The following is a 9,609-nucleotide window of genomic DNA, read 5'->3' as shown; positions in this document are numbered from 1 at the left end:
GTGGATTTTTTGAGGTGACGGACCTGCTTGTTCTGAGCACCAGTGCCAATTCAGTGGCATGCAGAGGGCACCAGGGACTTACAAGGAGACATTGTCGGAGTGAGGGCCAAGGGGAGAGTCGTTCTGTACAGAAGTGCTGGTGGTATCCATTGTTCCCTGTTGAGCCCACCCGACACTGTGCTACCATAGCCGTAATGTCATCAAACTGGATAATAGAGATCTCTCTGCCTAGAGGATTCACTGAAACCCCGCTTACCCCAACTTGCGGCCCCACCCAAGCCACACCCGGATATACCCTCAGCAAGTTAGGTGCTCCTTGCTGAGCAGTGCATAGACTCACACTGGAAGCAGCCGTCCTCGGTTTCTGGTGTGGACTTTTGAGGCAACTATAAGCACAACATCTGTGGATTGCTTGTTGAGTCTTAACACGTGGCCCTGGAGGGGTAGAGGCTTGGGATAAGTTTGGCCTGCAGCTGAACCCCTCTCAGGACTGTGCCACTGGACACCTACTTCACAAATCCACACTAATAAGACTGGGAGACTTAGAAGCTCTGCTTAGTACATAGAAACAGATACAGAAAGGTAGCCAAAATGAGAAGACAAAGAATCAGAAAACATAGGAGAGAACAAAACAGAGGTTCAGATATAATGGAGTTAAGTAATCTAACAGATGTAGAGTTCAAATACTGGATGTTCAATGAACTTTTGGGAAGTGTAGATAAATTCAGCAAGAGACGAAAAACATAAAAATGGAAATGGAAATTATAAAAGGGAACCAGTCTGATATGAAGAACACATGATCTGAGATGAGAAGTATATTAAATGGAATAAACAAAGGAATAAACAAAGTGAATAAAGAAAAGGATCAAATGCCCTATCTAGAGAATGGGAAAGCCAAAGAAAACACAATCAGAATGGCAAGAGATGAGATGCTAAGACTATAAAAATAATTTAAGGAGCATACGTGACACTATTAAGGATCCAAACATCCATCCGACTGGTGTAACTGAAGAAAATCAAGATGTTGAACAGCTGTTTAAAGAAATAATGATAGAAAACTTTCCTAACTTGATGAAGAAAATGGGCATAAACCCCAGGAAGCTCAGAGAATTTCAAAAATCAGGGATCTAAAGAAGCCCCACCAAGACACATCATAATTAAAATGACAAAGGTTAAATACAAAGAAAGAATATTAAAAGCAGCAAGAAAAATACAGATAGTTACTTATAAGGGAACACGCATAAGACTGGCAGCTGATTTCTCAAAAGAAAGTATGCAGGGCAGAAGGGTTTGGCAAATAATATTTGACAGAATGAAGACCCAGGATCTACAACCAAGAATAATTTATCTAGCAAAGCTACCATTTAGAGTTGAAGGACAGAAGCTCTTTAGAGCTTCCCAGACAAAAATAAGCTAAAGGAATTTATCACCACCAAGCCAATATTACAGGAAATGTTGGAGGGACTTCTTTAAGAAGAAAGAAATATAAAAGACTTCAGATTAACAGACACACACAGACTAAAAGGAAGTGAATGGAAAAAGACATTGCTTTGATGGACCTAGAAGGTATTTAAATCAGACAGAGAATGATAAACATTATATGATTTCATTTATATGCAGAATCTAAGGAATAAAAAAACCAACTAATCAAAAACAGACTCACAAATATAGTGGACAATTTGGTGATGGACAGAGCGGAGGGGGTTTTGGAGGGCTGGGAGAATTGGGTGAAATGTTAAAAAGTATAAATTAGTAGCTGATAGTTGGTCACGGGGATGAGGAGCATGGCATAGGGAATGCAGTTAGCATTAATACATTGGCTAGGTGGAGGGTTAAGGGATCGTTTTATGAAATGTATAGATGTCTAAACAATGAACTGTATACTTGAAACTAATTAAAATACATAAATTAAAAAAAAAAAAAGGCATGGTATTGGCAGAAAAACAGAAACACAGACCAGTGGAACAGAATCAAGAGTCCAGAGGTAAACCCATGTTTATGTGGACAAATAGTTTTTGACAAAAAATCCGAAAACATACAGTGGAGAAAGGAAAGCTTCTTCAATAATGGTGCTAGATAAACTGAAAAGCCACCTGCAAAAGAATGAAACTAGACTGTTGTCTATCACAACGCTTCAAAATTAACTCAAAATGGATTAAGGACCTGAATATAAGACCTGAAACAATAAAATACACAAAGAAAACACAGGAACTAAAATCAAGGACTTTGGACTTAAAGAGCATTTTATGAATTTGACCTCAAAGGCAAGGAAGGTTAAAGAAAAATAAAGGAATGGGACAACATCAAATGATAATGCTTCTGCACAGCAAAAGAGATTGTCAACAAGGTAAAGAGACAACATCTGAATGGGAAAATATATTTGCAAGCGACACCTCTGAATAGGGCCTACTATCCAAAATATACAAAGACCTCATATAACTCAACAAAGAAACAAATGATGCAATCAAAAAATGGTCAGAGGACCTGAACAGATACTTTTCCCAAGAAGACATACAAATGACCAACAAACATATGAATAGATGCTCATCATCTCTAGTTTTTAGCAAAATGCAAATCAAAACAACAATGAGATACCATCTCACAGCTGTTAGAATAGCTATAATCAACAGGACAAGTAAGTAATAACAAATGTTGGAGAGAATGTGGAGAAAAAGGAACCCTCATACGCTGATGGTGGGACTGCATATTGATATAGCCACTATGAAAAACAGCATGGAGGTTCTTCAAAAAACTAAGAATTGATCTACCATATGATCCAGCAATCCCTCTACTGAGTATTTACCCCAAAGACTTGAAAACTCATATCTGAAAAGATATTTGCACACCGATGTTCATAGCAGCATTATTCACAGTGGCCATGACATGGAAGCAACCAAATTTCCTATGATTATTATTGGATAAAGAAGCTGTGGTACATATATACAATGAAATATTACTTAGCCATAAGAACAGATGAAATACTGCCATTTGCGACAACATGGATGGACCTTGAGATAATCATGCTAAGCAAAATAAGCCAGACGGAAAAAGTTGAAAATCACATGATATCACTTATATGTGGGATATAAACCCAAAAGCAACAAATGAACAAGACAAACAAATAGAGACTTATGGACAATAGACTAGTGGTTACCAAAGCGTAAGGACGAGGCAGGAGGAAGATGAGGTAAAAGGGGTCAAACATGTTGTGACAGAAAGAAATCTAACTATGGGAGGTGAACGCACAATGTAAATTTTATATATATATATATATCTTACTGTTAAAATGTTCAGATGAAACTTACTGGATTTTATTAACCAACATCACCATAAAAAATTAATTAATTAATTAAAAAATAGAAATTATAGCTCATAGACTGTCAGATACTGTGTCAAAGCTTTGTCTGGACTATGAATCAAATATAATTCAAAGGGTATATCTTGAGCAGATACGACTTGATTATAAATAAACGAGTCCTCTGGCACCTCAAATAATATTCCCTCTGGAGCACATTGGTATTATAATTGATCTGCAATTTCAATCTCTACCTTTAAATTTGCAGGGTTTGTATCACAAAGCAGAAATAATTTTTTCAGTCCAAGGCTCAAGGATTACAGTTAAGGACTGGGAGATAGTCAAAAATCTGTGGGTTATTTGAAATATCTACAAACTATATGGTATATTTACTCTGAGGAAGGGTTTGAGCAAAGTTGGCAGGTGTAATGTAGACAGAGCAGCACCCATTCCTGCCAGGAATTGGTGGGGTGGACAAGTCACATTTGTATTTAATTCACCTTGAGTGTTAAGGAGATGTCAGATGTTTGACACTTTTTCCTACTTTGAAGCACACTTGTTGACATGAATTGAAAGATTTTGTCTTTCTTTCATGAGCTGAAACTATCTTTTTTTGTTTCAATGTCTCTTATGTTTACAGTAGCTGCACATGTCCTTGTCATAGGTGATTGTGTGGAAAATGGTCCACTAGATGTTTGATTTACAGGACACAATTTACATACAATTTTATCTGATTTTTATTCAAAATCTTTTTCAGAATGTTCTGCCAAGTCTCCAATGTTGGGTTTCATTTCATTAACTAAAAGAGATTAAATGTTTTCTTGTTTTCTTTTTTTCTTTTTGTATGTCATTATCTTCTCGAACTCCTGGATGCTGCTGGAAGTCATTCTCTAGTCTATCCTGAAAATCTATAGTTTTATCTTTTTTTCTGATTTGCTCACACACTTGAATCTTGGTCACATTGAATTGTATGGGAACTGTTTCAGATCTAGTTTCCAGGATGCACTGACCTACTTTTATGGCTCCTTTTTGATCCTCACATTTATTGTGAAAGAGGGATCGAGTAGGTTCATCTCTGCAAAACCCTGACCAGATTTTCTCACCTAGGGCTTAACATCTAAATTTATCACCAACATGTGTACAAATTTGTTTAGGTTAGGAAAACCTGGTCATATGTACCCTAATGAATTCCAAACTCTTCTTTGAATATGTTTGATCATATTTGGTTTTAGGAAAAATCTTAGTTCTCACTTCAGCTGTGGTCGAAGGTTTGTATTCTATATTGTTTACATACTTGCCTTATGGAGGGGTGTTAACTTTAGAGTTAACTGGTATTTATGAGTTTAGAAGAGTTGTTTGGAAATGTATCAGGTCTGGACAAATGGAAGAGGGAGGTTTAGGAGAAAAAAGGTCATAAGGGAGAAGATCATAAATATAAGGATGCAACTAGAGGACAAGGAGAGAGGCAACTTAGTAGGAAATTTTAGAAAAATGAATCTAATGTGCTGTTTAATTTTATGGATTATCCAATTAGCTTTGGTCAAAAAATCTCTTAAGAAAACAATTTTGATTCAGAGTTTTATTTGGAAACCTCTGAATAGCAATAAAAACACTACTCATTGGTCCCAAGAAATCTTATTTCTTTTTCTCCTAAGGTTCTTCTCAATGTTTAAATCTATTTTAAACAATTTTGTTAAAGTCGAATGTTACATAAAATGGACCCTGAAGGTTCACATTATCCTAGTGAAGTCATATGATTTAGAAATAAGCATAGGAAATGGATTGGTACTGAGAGTACATGCAAGGAACAGGAGTTTTTCTTTGTTCTTTTGTTTGTTCCTGGAAGAGAAGAAGTTTAGTACTAGACAACCCTATGACAACTGGTAACAATTTGTGAGGACATAATGCTTGTGTATCTTATGACTTAGGCTCTCAATCTTCTGGTTTTATGCTACAAATGCAGACTTGAAAAGCTGTGTCCTAGAAAGCAGAAAATCAAAGAGAATGGTATGGTTCGAAGGCAAGTTTTCAGTAAGAAAGTTTTAAATGCAAGGAGACTCTCATTTAGTTTTATTGGTGACCCACAGCAGAGTTTGTCCAAATGATGCCAGTGCAGTGAGAACCACATACAATCTGTGAAGGCACCTCCAAAAATGGACTCATAAGGCCTGCCTGTTTTCTATTCTGTGATTCACTTTTTTATGACAAACAACGCTTTCAGATAGCATGATACAAAAGAGTAATACAAAAGACAGAAAAAAGTGTCGAGTATGAAAAGTCTTGGCTTAACTTCACCAAGGATGTCAAACAAATCTCAGTGGTACTTCTGGGATATTTATGGAAATAAAGACCACCCAAAGAAGAACAATTATTATTATTATTTTTTTAATTTTTATTTTAAGTGAGGCAACTCTTGGTCGACCTCACAGATTGCCAGGACTTTGTCAGTTTATAATCTCTTATTATTATTATTTTTTTACACCTATAGCACCTGGTCTTCCTAGGTGGTCTCCCATCCAAGTACTTACCAGGCCTGACCCTGCTTAGCTTCCAAGATCAGATGGGATCAGGCTTGTTCAGGGTAGCATGCCCATAGACAAGAAGAACAATTAAAGATTGTTTATCCAGGGCTTGCTATAGCAGGGGTGTCATCCTAGTCAGAGAAGGCAAGGTAAGCAGAGGGTGGGGAATCTCTACAGTGAAAAGGCAGGAAAATTTTAGGTACACCCTCAGTGAAGGTTGCTGTCATGTAAAAGTTGAGCAGGCTAACTAGAAAGGGGACAGCCTATATGATTGATTTGGGGTATATATTTGGCTTTCTCTGGCCCTAAGTTGGAAGTAGGGACAAAAATTAGGAACACTGACAAGTTTTAATCAATTATCTGATGACAGCCTCACACCCCAGGGCTCTAGCCCCAGAACCCATGACTATGGTGTCTCCATATGCTAGTTATCAGCACACCTTACGAGCCATGGCTTCCAAGACAACTAACTAGTCATGAGAAAGTTTTAGGTGGTATGAACATTGAAAAGAAGAGAACACCATAATCCTTTGTGTGAGAAATTGGTTTTTACTGGAAAGCACAGGATAAATAGCTGAAAAAGATAACAAAAATGTATGAACTCAATAGTCTAATTACAAATGAATAGACCCAATCGATATTTCCATGTATAAATAAAACTATTTAGATTTATTTTCAAAATACTCAATTTTATAATGAACAAAAATATGTAAAATATCTGATAAATTAATAATAAGTACACAAAATATAGCTATAGGGAAATCATTAAAATGCTAGTGGGAGGATCGCAAGCTTTAAAAATTCAAGAGAGACAGTATGAACTTGAATGGTAACATCAAAAATATATTAATGTTATGCTAATTTGGAAAAAATAATGTTTTATGCTCCAGTTTCATTAAAATTGTAACTACCAATTTGTACTTTGTAATCCCTCCCCTTTTTCATCCTCCAAATCCTCTCCCATCTGGCAACTATTAAAATGGTCTCTGTATCTATAAGTTTGTTTCAGTTTTGTTTGCTCATTTATTATGTTCTTTAGATTCCATGTATAGTAAAATAATATAGCATTTTTCTTTCTCTGTCTAACTTACTCCACTCAACACAATACCCTCTAGGTCTATCCATGTTGCTGCAAATGGCAAGATTTTATTTTATTTTTTATGGCTGAATACTATACCATTGTATATATGTACTACATCTCCTTTACCCATTCATCCATTGATGGATACCCATGTTGCCTCCATATCTTGGCTATTGCAAATAATGCTGCAATGCATGGGAATTTAAAGTATAGCATAAAGAATATAGTCAATAATATTGTAATAAATATGTATGGTATCAGATGGGTACTAGATTTATCAGAGTGATCACTTTTTAAGTTGTATAAATGTCTAATCACTATGTTGTACATCTTAAACTAATGAAATATTGTATGGCAACTCAAATTTAAAAATAAAAAATATTTAAAAAATAAAAAATAAAAATGGAAAAAATTTATTGTAGTTATATGTTTCTTAAATGCTTATGAAGCTGATATTTTTGCCTTTTTGGTAGTGATTGATATTGTTTTAAAGAGTTTTATTTTTTTCAGAAAAAGTGGACACAGGTTCAGTGTCTTTTTCTTTAATAATGGTAAACAAGAGCTCTTGGTCAGGGACAGACAGTGGCAGGGAAAAAACTCAACATTTATTTTTTGAGAACCAACAACTGGAGCTGATTAGAAACTGAGAATACAAAACTGACACAATTCTGCCTTCAGAGAGTTTATATTCCAAGAAACCTGCGATTTCATCTCTAGCTAGGATGGCATGAAGAATTTCCAGAATCATATTTCCTAATCTAGTAACATTTTTTGTAGAATAGATAGAAAGAATAAAATTTGGGGGCTAGTTTAAAGAATGAGACATAATTTCTTTACAATCATAGTGTGATATAAATTGTGTATTATAAGCAAAATTAATCAATATAATTACTGACTCAAGTGTCACATATATTGTATACCAGTCTCACTATAAGTGACATTCAAAAAATGTCTATAAAGGACTTGAACTCCAACCACTAGTGAAAACGCCTTAGAAAATACATCTTTATAATTAATCTTAAATTATGTCATAAAGATATATAAAATACATCCACTTTTCAATCGTGGAACAAGAGAAAGTAATAATAAATTTAAAATTCATACAATATATGATCAAGAATGTAGTGATATAATAAATATATTTAGACATTTTTGTACATTACTACATATTTTCCTCATTGCAAAACTCACATTTATATAGATCATTATAGAAAAAAATAATTTTGTTGTTTTGTTCTTTTGCATATGAAGATGATGTAAAAGGTATAAACTACTAGAAGTGAGACCCCAGCAAGCTTCATGGTGACACTGCTGGAGGCCAGACAGTGTGGCACCATGGCGTATTGGAGATGTGCCCTGTTTGGCCCCGCAGCCGCATTTTCAGGAGCAGTGTGGCTGAGACTGTGCTCATATTGGCTGCCCTGTGAATTTGACTGTACTTGGGCATACTCAGTCTTACACTGTGAATTCTGTAACTCAGATAAAGTACGTCTCTTCGAGGAGGCAGGTCATCTTGCATTAAGACACACAGCCTTGAGCAGAGGGTGCCTCACCTCCAGAGGGCTCATCTTATCTAGGAAGGTAAGGTATTCACTTTCCATGCTCTGTGCTGTCCCCTACACTACAACCCTGCCATAGCTTTTGGTGAGGTTCGTGTAGTTCATAAGATTGCAACTGGCTCTTTTATAGATTATATTTAGATTTCTCAAGTGTGTGCACTGAATTAGTTGACCCCATCTGTACAATTAGAGCAAGGAAACAATAGTTAACCAAGGAATGTCTGTGTTAGTTTCAGAAGCATTCAGCAGTGGCTCGTGCATGGCTCCATGTCTTACTATTATGTAGAATTTGACAGTAATAGATGGATTGATGAATAGATGATAGATAGATAGATAGATAGATAGATAGATAGATAGATAGATAGAGATAGAAGATAGATACACATATCATACATACACACATGTGTACATGCATAGACAGATACAGATAAAGATAGAGATAAAGATAAAGATAGATATATAAACCATCAGATATGTAAGCTTACATTCTGATATAGATAAGGTACTGACTACATGATTTCAAGCTACTTTCCCCGTCTTTTATTTTCATCTGTCTGAATCATTCTTATTTAGATATATCTGTTTGACACAGAATATGGAGAGGTTTTCATTTTTTGCATATTGATTTTTCTGGTTAAATGTAATCCATAAATCATTATTGATATAAATATGTGTTCTTAGTTCTGATACTTACAATTATTTTAAGTTTTGCAATTTTTAAGGGGTTCTTTATTTTACTATAGATGCTTATTTTATTTTCTAAGTTTAAAAAATTTTTTCCTTGGTAATTTCAACTAAAATGAGAACAAAGAGATGTAGTCAATTATAATAACCACTAAAAGAACATTACTAAATTGACATACTGAAGGTTTCTGTGTTGATAATTGGGCTTCTAGAGACCAGAAGGGAAAACATGTCCAGTGTTGTAGCTACGATCCCTAAGCCAAGAGTAACTGAAGCACATCTCATTCTATCCTCATGTGATCTACTGGGGTTAATCAGTACTATGTTCCACTGTGCCCCGACCTGGGCTCCAAGAAGCCTGTTTTTACAGCTAATTTAAACTCATATTCCTATATCTGTCTTAATTATCTAATCATTTTGGTCACAAAGATTATAAGAGAGAGAAACCCAAATAAAGTTTAGGTTTCT

The 9,609-nt window shown here is 35.3% G+C and overlaps 1 pseudogene; it reads right to left on the bottom strand.

Annotated features, from left to right (window-relative positions):
• Window positions 1–5,774: 5,774 nt before the first annotated feature.
• Window positions 5,775–5,893, bottom strand: LOC120620570 (uncharacterized; annotated as a pseudogene).
• Between the last annotated feature and the right edge of the window lie 3,716 nt (window positions 5,894–9,609).

This window comes from Pteropus medius, unplaced genomic scaffold (genome assembly GCF_902729225.1).
Source record: "Pteropus medius unplaced genomic scaffold, Ma_sr-lr_union100, whole genome shotgun sequence".
NCBI lineage: Eukaryota > Metazoa > Chordata > Mammalia > Chiroptera > Pteropodidae > Pteropus > Pteropus medius.
Note: the sequence above shows the minus strand (reverse complement) of the source record. Positions and strands in the feature narration are given on the sequence as shown.